At 38.2% G+C, this 16,054-nt stretch overlaps 1 protein-coding gene across 1 annotated transcript in view; it reads left to right on the plus strand.

The window, feature by feature from the left end:
* JAKMIP3 (Janus kinase and microtubule interacting protein 3) overlaps window positions 1-16,054 on the plus strand; it is a 1,929,353-nt gene that overhangs the window by 329,768 nt on the left and 1,583,531 nt on the right. The window contains exon 2 of the mRNA XM_044056811.1: window positions 6,955-7,039. The gene's annotated coding sequence lies outside the window, so the exon portion shown is untranslated. The remainder of the gene's footprint in view (window positions 1-6,954; window positions 7,040-16,054) is intronic.

Consider the following 16,054-nt stretch of genomic DNA (forward strand, 5'->3'; position numbering starts at 1 on the left):
TCATCACTGTTTAGTATGGCCCAGTTCTTCTTTATGATGTCGCAAATGGCATTAACATTGCTAGTGTAAGTTAAAGACATTCTGGTTGCCCCTCTTTGTTCCTGTTCATTTCTCTCACTGTGGCTATCCTCCCAATTACTAAAAAAATAAGGTGACCCTCTCATGTCTCGTTGGGCCAGGGCTTCATCAATCCATCTCTCAACTCATTCTCTTTATAGCCCCTCTGTATAAAATCAGTTTTCAGATCAGATAGTGCTGACCTCATGGCCATATCATTATTGTGTGATCTCATAATCCTAAATGCTTGTCCCTTAACAATATTCCTTTAAACATGGTGAGGATGCATACTACTCTTATGTAAAAAAAAATTCTTCTTACATTTCTTTTTATAAATGGAAGTCCTAACCTAGCCAAGCATACTCTTAGTGACTTTGACATCTGAAAAGTCAATTGACTCATGAGAACAATTGTAACTGAACTTTAAACATGGTGTCATTGTGTGTAAATATCTAACAAACTGTTCAATCCCCTCTAAGTACTCTTTCCACAACACAAAAAGATCATCCACTAATATTTTGTATGTCAAAATGTGTCCACCGATGTCATTATTTCTAATAACTTTCTCATATTTCCATTGCCAGGTTGGCATAGTTATTGGCACAGGCTACGCCAGCCTTCTGTAAATAAAATTCCTCATTGAAAATAAACATATTATTTTCTAACATTAATTGTAACAGAGTGCACATTGTATCTATTTTGTTGGTGTCAAGGGATGCTTTATTTAACAGAAGTGTTCTAATATTCTCAATGCCCCTTTCATTCAGAATAACCATGATAAGAGATGATACATCTAGAGTTAAAATACCAAATCTGCACTCTCATGCTCATTCATCATAACAGGAAACAGATCATTTAGAAAATTATTTGTGTCTTTCAACACTGTCTCAGTCTCTTCCACAATGGGATGTAGGATCTTATCCACATAAATAGACAGGGGTCTATGGCCCAACCTCTGCTGGACACTGTGGGGTGCATGGGTGGATTATGCATATTTTTGTAAACTTTGGGACGGTCATACAACAATGCTATAAATGGATGTTTTACAGAAAAATATCTAAACAGGTCCTCAGTAGTCACATTACTCATAAGCATATCAAATAACAGAAAAGCTAATTTTTCCATAATCCCATCAACTTGTGTTCTGGCTAAATGAACATATGTCTCACTATCATTCAATAAATCAGTCATGCTATTTAAATAATAATTCTTGTCCAAAATCACTATGCTACCCCCTTTATCAGAGGGGCATATCTTCATAGAGGATAACTCTTTTAATTGCTGTAATGCAAAGCGTTCTCCTTCAGTCAGATTAAAAAATCTACTTTTCCAACAACTCTCATATAGCTGTCAAACTTCCCTTTCACACACAATGATAAACATTTCAACACTGGGTCTATAGCAGGGACAAAAGTACTGGTCGTTGTAAAACACTCTTGTATCTCTACAGATCTAGGAGATAATAATTTCAAGAACAGATTACATGCAAACATCTTGAGATCTAAAATCACATCAGATATGTCAGAACACTGCATCGGTATAAAAGATAAACCTTTGTTTAAAAGGCTATATTGTTTTTCAGTTAAAGTCAGTGAGGACAGGTTAATGACTATTTCATTTGTGTCCTGCCTCATGCTGTTACCTTGTTTTTGTATCTACCGATTGATTCCTCTGCTGAAGTCTCCCTCGCCTCGACCAACTCCTCGACCTGTTCTTCTTGTAATCCAAGGGTAATGGAAGGGGGCCTGAGAGGAAAAAATGTGTGTAGTGCACTTCTGCAATGTAGTTTTGTTCTCCCTCAATACTCTCAGATACTCCACACGCCACTCCCATCAACACTTCCTCATTGTGGTTGCTCACTTCCTGAATTGCGCTTAAAGGTGCAGTACCTAAAGACGATGTTCATGATGTTAACTGCGCAGCCAATCCTTTTTGGGACTCTTTAATAACTGAAGCTTGTTGATCCATCTCTTCCCCAGACATGCTGCCATGAGCCTGTGTGTCCATTGAAGGGGCAATCACTTCTTCAACAGGCTGTGAATTGATCAAGGCATTTGACTCGGGCCATGAAAACACATGTCCTTCTCCAAAATTTTTAAGAGCTCCTTGTAGTTTCTTGCATTTAATATGTTGTAGTCTCTTCTCAAAACTCTGTAAATTCTCCAAAAGTGCATCCACCTTCTCACCAACCAATTCAGAGGGAAACTTACAGTAGAGTAAACATAGCTTCTGTATTTCTATAGAAAGAGCCTCTTCCATAGGCTTAAAATACTCCACTAACAGCCATCTGACTTTGTCTCTCCAGCTTTCTCTGTTTCTCCCAGTTTGGAAAAAATGACTACGGACTCTTGGGTTCTCTCCATTATCAAGCAGGGTTACTTTATGACCTGGAAAACCCTTCCCTCCTTCTCCTGTTTACCTTAGCCTCCTGAAGAACAACTCCCTCATTTTCCAGGGCTATTGCAGGGTCTGAAAGATCATGGTACCATTCAGTTGGTTCCACAGACCGACAGGGGTCTAGAGTTTTATTCCAGAATGTTTATAGTCCCCAGGAAAGAGAGGTCTTGGAGATCTGTCCTGGATCTTTCCTTTCTGAACAGTTTTCTCATAGCGCCATCCTTCTGAATGCTTTTTCTTCAGACTTTATTTCCCCTGTCGCTTTCTCAGGTCTTTCTAGTTTCCCAGAATCTAAAGGATGTCTACCTTCATATTCCTATGTACCCTCTACTCAGGAAATTGTTTGCATTTCTCTGTTTCTTCCTCTCATTTTCAGTTCTCTGCTTTACCTTTTGGGTTCTCAGTGGCACCAAGGGTATTCACAAATTGCCTAGCTCCATTGTTTTTCTTTTGTAGAATTCAGGGCATTCAGATATTTCCCTATCTGGACAACCTGCTTCAGGCCCCTTCCCAAACCAAACAAGTGCAGGATCTTCATTTTACCCAGCTTCTATTATACAGTCTGGGGTTCACAATCAACCTTCAAAAGTCAATGTTGACTCCATCTCAGGACCACCTCTATCTAGGTTGCAGGATCCAAATTGTTCCCAGGCTAGCCTCTGTTTCTGCTACCCAGGTTTTACTTCCCCAGTCTTGTCCTCTAGTCAAGGAGTTTCTAAGGGCTCTGGTATTCATGGTGTTTACCATCTCCATGCTTCCCAGGGACAGGCTTCATATGAGGATGTTTCAATGGTATCTCAGGTCAGTGTGGCTTCAACACTGCCACTTGCTAAATTATATGGTTTCTCTACTCCCTTGTCTCAAACTGGAACTTCACTGGTGGATTCAACAAGTATCTCTCAACCCAGGTGTTTCCTTCCAACTTCCTTAGCCATTCCAAGAACATTTCATGGATACCTCAGAGCTTTGGTTGGGAGCCGATTCAGGCACTCTGAAAGTTCAGGGCCTTTGTTCCCCTTGACAGAGAGCAGATCACATCAACATCAAGGAAATGAGGGCTCTCATTCTGGCTCTTCACACTTTCCACTCGCTCTGGGTGCCAGGTCCTTTGAAGGTTTTTACAGAGAACACCACAGTCATGTAGTACAGAAACAAGCAAGGAGGCACAATGTGTTACCTTCTTTGTGGACTAGCCCTTCAAGCCTAGGAAAAAGCCATCAATTTGCAGGTGACCCTACAGGCAGTCTATATACCTTCAGAGCATAATCATGTGACAGATTCTCTCAGCAGGTCCAGGACACAGCCTCACAAATGGATGCTTTACAGGGATGTGTTTCTAGACAGTTCATTGGTAGGGTATTCCTCAAGTGGATCTCTTTGCTTCCCCCTATGAACAGACAACTTCCTCAGTTCTGTTCCAGATTTCCAAGTCCTTTGGATTGGAATGTGAACGTCTTATCTTTCTCTTGGAGGGGAATGCTATTTTATGCCTTTTCTCCCCTTCTTCTTCTCCCCAAGGTCTTTCACATGATCAAGAAGGACACTCCAAAATTCTTGCTGGTGACCCTTTTGACCCGGAAAGCACTGGGTTCACCTTGTTATTCCACCAGGCCAGGGGCAATCATCAGAAGTTATCAAACCACATGGACCTTCTGACACAGAGCAAAGGATCTCTCCTCCACACTCACTTGTGCACTTTTCAGCTGACACTTTGGGCAATACGGTTTTGATTCCTTTCTGACACCAATTTTCTGAGAACGTGCTTAGGGTCTTGCAGGAGGCCAGCAGTCTTAGTACCAGAAAATCATACAGGTCCAAATGGAAGAGATTTTCTGTCTGGTGTTTTCAACATCACCAGGATCCCTTTTCCCTGGGGGTCCCCTTGTTTTCTTCCTACCTGCATGAACTGCTATATGCTGGCTTAGCACATCCTTCAGTGAAAGCTCATTTGTTAGCAATTTCTGCCTGTCTGCCACTGAATCCTCCTTTGACCTCAAGATTGGAAGTCAAGTAATTTCTAAAAGGTGCCCTTCATATCAGACACCCAGTAAAGCCTATTCTTCCTTTTTTGGATCTTAATTTTGTCCTTCTGACCGAGGCTCCTTTTGAGCCAGTTGCCACTTCTTATTTGCAACATTGCACCTGAAAGAATGTTTTATTGATTGCTTTAACCTTTTCCAGAAGAGTTTCTGAGCTCCAGACCTTGATTGCAGTTCTTCCTTTTTTGTTTTTTTCATAGAAATAGGGTTTCTCTCCATGTGAATCCTTCATTTATGCCCAAGGTGGTTAATGAGCTATCCTTCAATCAGTCTATCCAGCTTCCTTTCTTTTTCCCTTCTCCAAAATCTGCAAACTTTCTTCATACCTTGGATTTGCATAGACAGCACAGATATTATTCAGACAAAACAAAGGCCTTTCATAAGTCTGATCAACTTTTTGCTTCTTCTCCTATCAGGACATTGGGTTTGGCAGTCTGTAAGCAAACCATATCCTCTTGGATTTTAAAGGCCATTTATTTTTGTTATACTTTTCATGGCAAACAGTTGTCTGCTTTTATTTGGGCACATTCTACTAGGGCAGTGGTTTCCTGGGGGCTTTCTTCAAGGGTTTGGACACCAACTCCATCCCTGAAGCTGCTTCTTGGTCTTCAGTTCACAATTCACTAAGCATTACAAATTGGATGTCATTTTCAGGGCAAGGGCAGGATTTGCCCAGGGTATCCTTCATGGGTTTGTGGAAGGCTCCTCCTTACTTTCCTCCTCCCTACCTTCTCTGCAGCTTTTGCACTCTCCCAGCGGTGAGGAATGCTGCAACAGTGATATGGAAGGACAGTTATGTAAAATCTTACCATATCAGTATATGTCCTTCTTTTTACACTTGCAGTATTCACACCCTCCCTCCTACCCCCTTTTCGTTTCCTCTTCTACCATGGGTGGTATTTTTTTCAGTCAAGAGGTTCTTTTCCTTCTTACATTCTTATTTCTGGATGTATATATTTTCCATTCCACTGGGAGTTCAGAGTTTTTCTGGGCCACTTCAATTCTGGATTAAGAGCATATGTATATCACCTTTATGCCCTACACTTGTGCCCTACAGTCTGACGTATGATGCTCCTAGGTAATTAAGGCCTTAGTATACTGGCTGGAAGTTGGGCTATCCTTGGCAGGAGATCCCAGAGTTGATGAATATTGCAACAGTGAAAAGAAGGACATCTACTGTTATGGTGAGATTTTACACAACTGTATCTTTGTGGTACACCACTGTAGATTCAGGCATACTTTTGGCTAATTATGTGAAAAACTGTTCACAACATGGAGGGATGCAGGACCCCTGTACTAGAACACTTGGTGCCATTTTCATCTGTGACTTAGTTATAAACATATGTCATAGAAAGTGAAGGTATAAGTCAAGTAAGCAAAATATTGCTATGCAATGAATAATCAGATGAAGCAATCAATAACTGGTGAATATTTTGCTATTTGTAATGTACTTTTGCTGGGGAAGGGGATGAGAAATTTATGCTGTTCTTTTTAGGCTGCCCCTGTCCAATGCTTACAGACAACAGTAAATATAAAGCGGTTTTAAATGCCAGTGGCAAGGAAGGGGAAGACTGGGAGATTCCTAATGGATTGTGGTATGGTGTTCCAGATGCCTGGCTTAAAAAATAACTAATTGTCCAGAAGTATTGCTACATGTTATGCTTCCTGTATTAACGTTTAATGTGATAGGAAGGCTTGAAATGGGGCATGAGAGAACTATTTATGTTTACTTAAATAATATTTGAGGGGACATAAGGTTGGAAAAATATTAGATTACTGGGTTCACCTATATCTTGTTGCCATTTAGGACTTGTTTGGGTGATATGACTCCAACGCCTTGAGGGCAGCATGTATAAAGAACAAGGGTCCACCACGTTAGCATATTAAAGCAGGCATAACTATGTATGAGAATGTTGCATAACTTCCAAATATACATCTATGGATTATAGTACAGGATTTTACATCTGTCACTTACATGTCAGTATTGCAGTGTGCTGTGCCCTTTGCAGCACTGAATGTCTGAACATCAGATATATTATATAAAGAAGACCCCCTGATCCTTTGATTTTTGGAATATATTGATTCATCTGTTTAGAGGATGAACACCCTGAACAGAACATTAGTTCATCTGTTAAAACTCTCTCTAGCCATAGAATAATCACATGCCATGTGAAAAACCATTTGGGTATTACAAAATTGATCAGACCTCTTTATGGATCCTGTCTTATTGCTGATATTCACCTGGATTCCGTTTATTAGATATGCCTTTTGTTTCAAATTCACATATTGTCAGGCCTCAGATGACTGATTTTTTTTTTTTTATAAAGTATTTTCACACTGACTATACAATATAATTTCCTATGAAACTGCCTTACTACACTGCAGTGCTTCGTATGTTTATGAATGCTAACGTGACATTTCCAGAGGTGATAAAAGTCAACTTGGTTTTATTCTCTTACAGGTACAGTTTGTCTCCATCCCATTTTCTGTCCTACTGCCATTCCCAGAATCCAGAAGGAGATAGGTTTAGAAGGACCTAGAGACAGGTAAGTTACTCCTCAATTTTAAGATTATGTGATCAAATTTGTTTTTATTTATTTATTTATTTATTTTACATTTGTTTACCGGGAAAGTCTGACTGGGATAAATATCCGTTTTCAGCAGAGACCCGAGGAAAAGCTCCACATTTAACAAAAACAATAAACAATATAATAAATTCTCCAACGCCTATTAAGAACCACCAATAAAGAACTGTCTGACACAGGCAGAAGTAACAATAGCTCTGGGGACTCCTTGTTTTCCATTTCTGTTGCAAAAGCATGGAATACCATCCCTGTAGATATTAGGACCACTGAAAACACAAATAATTTCAAAAAACCTCCTCCAGTCCCATTTACATAGTTCTTGGTTATGTTAATTGTTCTAACACTGAGTAGCTTCATTTAATTAGATCATATTAAACCTTAACCATCTATGAAAGCTTGCAACAACTCCTTTCTATACTCTTAATCAGTGTGTGTTTACTGTACTAGCCACTGATGAATGTAACCAAATGACTGAACAAAATGTCCTTTGAACTGTATTGTTTATTGTAACACACTGTACTTCTTATAAGTACATTTACTTTTTACTCCTTTCTTGTCCTTGAAACTGTATTTTATTAACTTTTGACTATGTACTGTACTTTATTAACATCTGTATTGTATTTTGCTGTAGTAATCTTTGTAGAGATTTTCTCCCCGGGCCTCGATGAAAATCGAATCCATGCCCAGTCGGACTTTGCCGGTAAATAAATTTAAAATAAATTAAATAAATAAATTATAATATCAAACATGACAATACATAAAATACATATTTTGTAATTACATTTGACTTGTATACAATATGAACAATGAATAGTTCTGTATTACAATATAAGACATACAGATAGTACAAACTGTACAACGTAAGCAGTGTATCAAGCTATCATAACTGAAAAGAGAACTTAAGGTGAATAATAGCAAGCAGGTAAATTATACATGAGCAAAAGGAGCTAAGATTTAGAAGTAGTTAGGAGAGAAGGATCAACATGAGCCAGCATTCATATATCAGCTTAACCTGGACTAGAACAGGTGCAAAGCCAATAAGTATTAAGAAAGCTTTTAAGAGAAGTTTTAAACTGGTTTATATTGATAACGCTTCTAATGGAATGAGGAAGTGAGTCCACATTTTTGGTTACTTGGTGGGAAAATAGGGAGTCGCCTGCCTTATTGTAGGACTTAGACACCTATAATAGCGAAATATTTAATGACTGTAGATTTCAGTTGGTAGTGTGGGGTTGAAGAATGTTTAATAAAGCAGGAGTTTTGTTGGACTAGTAAAACAGTTTGTGTACCATAATTAGAGTTGATTGTAGGATAATAGTTGTAGTAGTTCAAAACAAGACAGCTTTTTAGGCTGTGACAATGTGTGGGTGTAATGTGGACTGTTGCTGGCAAATTTAGCTATTTTATTATAACAAGTTTCTATTTTTTTAAGTCTATCTTTTTTTGGTTGGTGAGAATTGGGGAGGTGTATAGGAGAGTTGATAGGAGGTGGGTACTAGCAATAGCTACCCTAGAAGTATCAGTTAGATACTTTTTGTTTTTATATAAAGTACCCATCTTTTTATGAACTTTCTTAATTGATTGTGCTATATGTAGGAAAATCTTAGGTTACTATCAATTGTAACACCTGGTAGTTTTGTTCGTGATAGAGGAGTGATTATTGTATTGTTACAGGCAATGATGAAAAAAGAGGTTGGGGGAAGAGAGGATCTCTTTGGTTGGAAAAACATAAGTTTAGTTTTATTAGGATTAAGTAAGAGTTGATGGTTTGTTAGCCATAGTTCAATGTCTGAGAAGGACTTTTGGGTTATGTCCGGAAGATGCTTTAATGTAGATGGAGCACAAATAAGTGAGTCATCTGCATATTGAATAAGTGAGGTTGGTGGGGTGGTGGTATTGAGGTCATTTGTAAAAATGCTAAAGAGTAGTGGTCCAAGAATTGAACCATGTGGAACACCTAATGAGACATGGGGGGGGGGGGCTGTTGGGATTTTTATGGATTGTTGGCAGCCATCTAGATAGCTTTGGAACCATTAGAGCACAGAGGGGTTTAGATTCAGTTTGGAAAGAGCAGATAATAATTTAGGTTGGGAAACTGTATCAAAGGCTTTGGACATAAAGACTGCAGAGACTATTTCACCATCATTTCTGTATTGGTTGACGGCATTGGTAAAGTTAAGAAGTGCTATTGTATTACTATAATAGGGTCTGAAACAGTGTTGGGAGTTTGTGAGTAGATTATTGGTGGTAGGATACTGGAGCAGTTGTGAGTGGATGCATCTTTCAAGGAGTTTGATAGGGGGAGAGAATGGCAATGGGTCTATAATTGGTGAGCTCCGTTGAACTTCCACCTTTGTGTAGGGGGATTATGTGAGCAACTTTCCAAATTGCTGAAACATATTTTTCTGCTACAGACCTATTGGTAAGAATAGACTTAGGATAGGAAATTACTTCAGCTGCCAGTTTTAAGTATTCAGTTGGAAGTTTATCAGCTGCAATAGAAGTGGGTTTGAGTTTCTTGAGTAGGATGTATTATTAAGATTATAAAGTTTGGGAGTTAATGGTGGAACAAATGTGTTTTTTTAATTAGAGATAATGTATTTTCTGTTAAGTATTTATTAAATTCTTCACCTGTAGTACCTTAGCAATGTGGTATATTAGGGTAAGGGGTAGCTATTTGTCCTGGGTGAATAATAATATTAATAGGACTGCAAAAGTTTGGGAGGTTATGTTGGTGCTTTTGCTGTAAGTTATGATAAAAATGTATTTTGTCTAGATTGAAATGGTACTTAGCCTTATTCCTAATTTATTGTAATATTAAACAGCTTATGGATTTACAGGAGCACCAATTTTGCCAAGCCTTTTCCCTTTGTTTAAGAAGGTTCCTTGCTTCATTAGTTAGCCATGGTGTAAATGTGGCCTTTGTACAAACAGTCCTGGGAGAGGCCAATCTGTTGATAATATCAAGAAATAAATTGTTGAACTGTTCAACTGCAGCATCAAGTGGTCTGCCCTTAAGTATGGACTAGTCACAAATTGTTTTAGGGTGTCAATTAGTTCTTGGTGTTTAAAGTTTCTCTTACTATGGATTATATGGAAAGTACTAAGTTTAATAGGATTGACATGTTGCCTATATGAAGATTAAATGGTAGCAGTCTAAGGGTACTCCTAAATAAAATTGTTACACCATCACCTCTTTTCTCCATTTTGTTTGCTCTGATTATGTTGTATCCTGGTGAAGTGATTTCATTATCAGAAATGTGTGCTTTCAACCAAGTTTCAGTCAGGACAGCAATGTCAGGAGAGTAATGCGATAGGGTGGCATACAGTTCATGGACCATATTGAAAATGCTTCTTTGGTTCAAATTTAGAAGTAACAAATCAGAGGCTTTACAATGAAGATTAGATAATCTTAGTACTTTAGGTAAAGACGTGGTATTGTATTGACTGGATTAGGGTGAATTTCAGCGCTAATAATCAGTTTCATAGCAATGGTTACCAATGTCTGTAAGAATTTGGATATATGTATGTTATATTTGAAAGGGTTAGTTACTGGGTTATGTTTAAGGTGATGTAATCTACAGGTTGTTTGATAGAAATCTGTAATGTTAAATATAAGTGGTGAAATTAAGTGAAAAGTGGTGTCTGTGTTGAAAGTAAGTCATAGTTTTGTGAAAATGGTGAGGAGAGATTAATTCAGAATGATAGGTTGTTAAGTGAGCAGCAGTAAATAGAAAAGTGAGTATTATGAAGTAAAGTGGAAACATTTTATGACAAATAGTAGTGGCAGATATTTATGTATGTAAATCAAAGAAATAAATCTAATTCTATCAATAATAATCTAAGGGAGAATAGGGTGATAGGGATAATAAGTTAGTGGAAGAGGAGTTCTTATAGCAGGGTGTAGGTAGAGTAAATTAAAATGTAAATCAGATAGGTAGAACTAGAGATAATAATTAGAGTGAGATAAAGTATATACAAATGGTAAGTAAGTAGAAAAGTAAATACAATGGGTGGAATTTACAGAGCCCAAGCCAACAAATGTAAAATAAAAAAATAAATAAAAATAAATAAACTAGAGATGCTAATTAGGATAAGATAGAGAATGTACAACAGGTAATTGTGGAGAAGATATTGATTGTTAGACAATGAGAATGGGAGTGGCTAAGGTTAAAATAAAAGCAACTGATATGGAGGTGGGTAGGAATGGGGCAGGGTAGGGGAGCATAGTGAGCCCAAGGGTAGCAGGGTGAATGGAGCAGGCTGAGCCAAGGACAACTGTGCATCTAGGAACAATCAATCACTGTGGTTTATTCAGGTATGAAGAAGAAAAGTCAGGTAACCCAGCAATACTGAGAATTGTTTAACAAAAATATTGTGCCACTATAACAATGAGTAGGAAAAGAGTTTAACAAAACTAAGGGCAATCCTGAAGGGGAACCAGATAAGGAAGACAGGAGACTAACAGAATAATAAAGCACCAATAGTGAAGACACGACAAGAAGGGGAGGTTCCAGTAGTGTACTCCCGGACAAGTTCAATTACAAGTGTGTAAACAAACAGTGTGGCAAAAAATATACAAGCATACACCATGGATGTCTCCTTTAAATAGGTAAGGACAGCTGTGGGATAAATAGCAGCTACAACTATACGGAAATTTAACTGTAATGCAGTAAAGAATCACAATGATTGCTTTAACAGGGCCTGCAATAAAAGAAATAAAGGAAAAAGATAAAGGTTAAAATAATTATAAAATTAGCAGAAAGAAAGGCTTAAGAAGTGGCATTTACAGAATAAAAATGTTGTCACAAATCTACAGCTTGATATCAAAATATGTATACAATCACCAGAACAATAAATGAGTATGTACACATAAAACAAAAATAATTATATCCAGTGATGAAAATATGTAATAGTCACCCTAAAACAGCGGACTAGACTAGTAGGTATACATCTTAGAACTTTCGAGCAAGCATTTAACATATAAGCGGCAAGTACATCTGATGCCACAGTGCATTATATCACACAGTACTTAGAAGTAGGAGCTAAATTAGTACTATCTAATTACAGTTCGATAGCATAGCGATATTAACCACAAACAACTGTAATGAGTGGAATAAGCCACAAAGTGTGCAATTATTCCTCAAAACTCCATGGTGACAGTCAATAACGATGTTCTAGTCATCAACATATAAACACGTGCAGGGCTCAGATCTAATCCTAGTTTATGTAAACAATGATGTACAACAGGTTTATATTCATATATAGTGACACACATTATTTCATAACATATACAGGTAGTAGGAAAATAAAAAACCTTTAATACCATAAAATAAACTTACTAGGTGAGTACACCACTAGAGATGCCATCAACACAACTAAATATTTGGACTTAATGCTGTTTAAAAATGGCACCTTTTAAAGTGGGGTCATTTGACAGCTTTGTCTGGCTGTAATTGGTAATGTTTCAGGAGGGGCGGGATTATCTTGCATGAGAAATGTATAGTACATTGGGCTAAAATTATTGCAAAGTCAAGTGAAAATAGTGAAAATCAACATTAGCTAACCAGATCAATAGCAGGTTAAAAAGAAAGTAATTTTACAGCAAACATTTGCCAATGCGATTGTGTTGCTTGGTGTTGACAAGTGATATTAGGTTTGATGTCACAGACAAAAAAAAATGTTTAGGCTCTGCGAAATGTCAGCTGTCAAATTTATATGCTACTATTAAAAAATAAGTTCTAAACTTTGGTGTCAAATACTGAAAGCTTCAATGTAAGTAAGTGGTAATCCTGCTGGGTTTCAGTGTTCTTTGCTCTGTGTGCAGCAGTCCTTAACGTGTTTCGTATGTTGCTCAAAATGTGTTTATCTTAATGCCCATTTTTCAGATGCAAAAAAGATATTTGCCATATACCTAACAGACAAAATTTGTTAAATTAAGTTTGGTTCAATAACTGTTGATTATCCAGATTTAACCCTCAGCTTTTCATTATACTTTTCCAATGGCCCCATGTATTGAATTATATAGGTTATTGTTTTTACTCTGACCCATAAGGTAATTTTCTTAATAGTATAATGCCATTCCATGACAGGTGAAATGCACAATTGCTATGTTATAGTTCAAAATGATCTGCCTTGTGGATGGCATGCTGTAAATCCAGAATCAAAATGCTAATAAATACCCAAATTATAATAAAACAGCCATTGAATTACAGTGAACTGGGAACTCCCTTAAAGATGTATCATGAGGCTGTGCTCCTGCTTGTAATTGTTTGGTGAAGAATGTGAAAAATGGAGCTGCATGTTTCGTTCATTAAAGGTCATTGTCTTAACTTCTGGATGGGAAGTGGTCTACATTAAGGTTCTCTGATGGTGATGTAGGAAATAATGGATATTGAACACTGGTGAACAGGATATATACCAGTAAGGCTATGCCAAAATATTTGCCAACAGAAAAAAGTTGAACTTTAGCGACTCATTTTTCCATAACTGGACCATCAGAGTGTATTAGAATATATTCCTTGGATTTGCTTCAATGCCTTGTGTTTTTACATTATTTCTCTTTACCACCTACATTTTCATAATGCACTTTATTATATCTATAATGCCTGTTATGACTCTGCTTCTTGTTAATACAAACTGTTCCAATATTATGTCATTTTTATAGTAACTGCCTTTGTGGAGCTTTGCTCCCCGGCCCTCCTCTGAAAATGCATTCTTCTTGGCCCAGTGGACTTTCCCGGTAAACAAATGCCAATAAATAAAATAAATAAACTGAGGTGTTCACTAAGGCTCCAGTTAGCATGCATATTTTGAGTGCATATGCAGAATGACAGAGGGAGGCATAAAAGAATCCAGTTCAGAATTGCATATTGTCTCACTTACCATTAGCTATTTGATAACACTTTTTTGGTTCTCTGTACCTGATCTTCAACTGGTACCAGGGGATTTCTTTACCCACTGGGTCTTCCAAACCTCCTTGTTGTCCATGGACAGCTTCCAACGCATGTTCTGGGGTTGTGAGGAGATTGATGCTTCCCAAGGCATCATCACACTGCCTCTAATTATTTTTTTCCTGCTTTAGGCCAAACCCTAGTTGCTCCACAAACAGTCATTTCACCCAAAGGAGTGCAATTGATTTTTGGCATATTGACCGTGGCCCTGTGAGCAACTCAATGAAAAACCTTAATCCCTTTTCTAGGAGCTCCCCTTAAATGTCCTTAGGCTGCACCAAAGATCAACCACAGAAATGTGTCCCTTCTACCCAAGATGGATATGACCATCCTCCTAGCTTTGCCATCAAACTCCAAAGCTGCTATTTTGAGTAAGTCACCTGGGCCATAGTCAGGTCTTTTTTCCTCTGAATTACCTGTGAGTCTGTTTGAGATACTTTAATGTAATAAGTTAATAAGTTAGGGGTGCTGCCAGAAGAGACATCAACCAGTCCAGTGGACCATGCCAGAAGAAATAATAATAATAATAATAGTACTACTACTACTACTACCAGATACATATTCTACTTAATAACAGATTGCTTCTGTGTGTTTTGGGCTATAGACCTATAAAGTATTACTGCTCAATGTTAGGAGTCTAAATAAAAATCTCCACTCCCTAGAAGCTGTCTTCACCCTAGAGAATGTTGATGTCTATGCAGTCACTGAGACATGTTTTAAAGCCACAGAGAGAACTCAAACGATGTAAGGTTATAATGCCTTCCACACATGTAGACCAGCAGCTACACAGACAGAGACTAAAGCTGGAGGTGTCTCGATTTACATCAAAAATAAGTATATCTCAAGGCTGGTCAAACAGGACAATGCACTGGAGCTGCTCTGTCTTCAAATCACCATAGGCAAAATCCAATACCACTTCCTTGCAAGCTATAGGTCCCCCTCTATGACCCAGGAAACCCACACCATGTATTTAAACTTATGGGAAACACTCACCATCCAACCCAATAACACTTGACTTTAATTACCCCACTATTAACTGGGAATCCTATATGACACCAATCATAGAGGCACAGAGATTTCTGCATTTTGTAAACACAAACTTCTTGGATCAGATTGTCAGTACACCAACTAGGGGTGCAACCGTACTGGATCTGGTCCTCACTAATATGGGAGAGTGCTAAGCACCCGCTATTGTAATGTTGTTCCTGGTAAGGTCGGACCACAAAATGGTCTCCTTTAAAGTAAAAATAAAACCTGGAACTCCAGCTAAACCTGGAATATTCAGGAACTACTCTTAGGCCAACCTTGTGCTATTAAGTGATAACCTGTCAAAATTTCAAGCCCCCATACACCCTGAGAACACTGCCGCCTATGCAGAAATGTTCACAGTAACCCTGTAGAAGCATGTTAATAGCTGCATAGAGGCAGCTGTACCCACCAGGAAGAAGTACAGAACTAACTCAAAAACAAGCCACCCTGGAGGAATCACAAAATCAATAGGCTGTATAACAGGAGGAAGAGCACCATAGCAAAAATTACGAGGTGCAGCACCCAGCAGGATAAAAGTACCCTCATCAAACTAAACAAATAACTAAGAGGACAAATAAAGTCGGCCAAAGCCAAATTTGAGGTAAATTTGGCATCCCAGGCCATGGACAACCACAAGGCATTCATTAGCTATGTCCACAGCCTCAAAGGCAATACACAATTGTGTGCAGTGCTCATTGTAAATGGAGCCACCTATACTGAGCCAGAAGATATAGCTCCAACTTTACCCCTTTCTCCCTCTCACCCTTCCCTCAGGAAATACCATCAAATATAACTCTCCCTGCTAGAGAACAGATTCCTAATGCTCTCTGTAAGGCCAAGGGCACTGCATCATTGGGCCAAGACAATATCCCAGAATGTCTTCTAAACAGCATGAAATATGACCTTTCTGGCCCTATTGAATTGCTGTTTAACTGTACCCTCCAAACAGGCTTTGTGCCTCATGAATGGAAAAAGGCAACAGTCATCCCTCTGC

This window comes from Protopterus annectens, chromosome 14.part0 (genome assembly GCF_019279795.1).
Source record: "Protopterus annectens isolate FY-2018-M chromosome 14.part0, PAN1.0, whole genome shotgun sequence".
Lineage (NCBI taxonomy): Eukaryota > Metazoa > Chordata > Ceratodontiformes > Protopteridae > Protopterus > Protopterus annectens.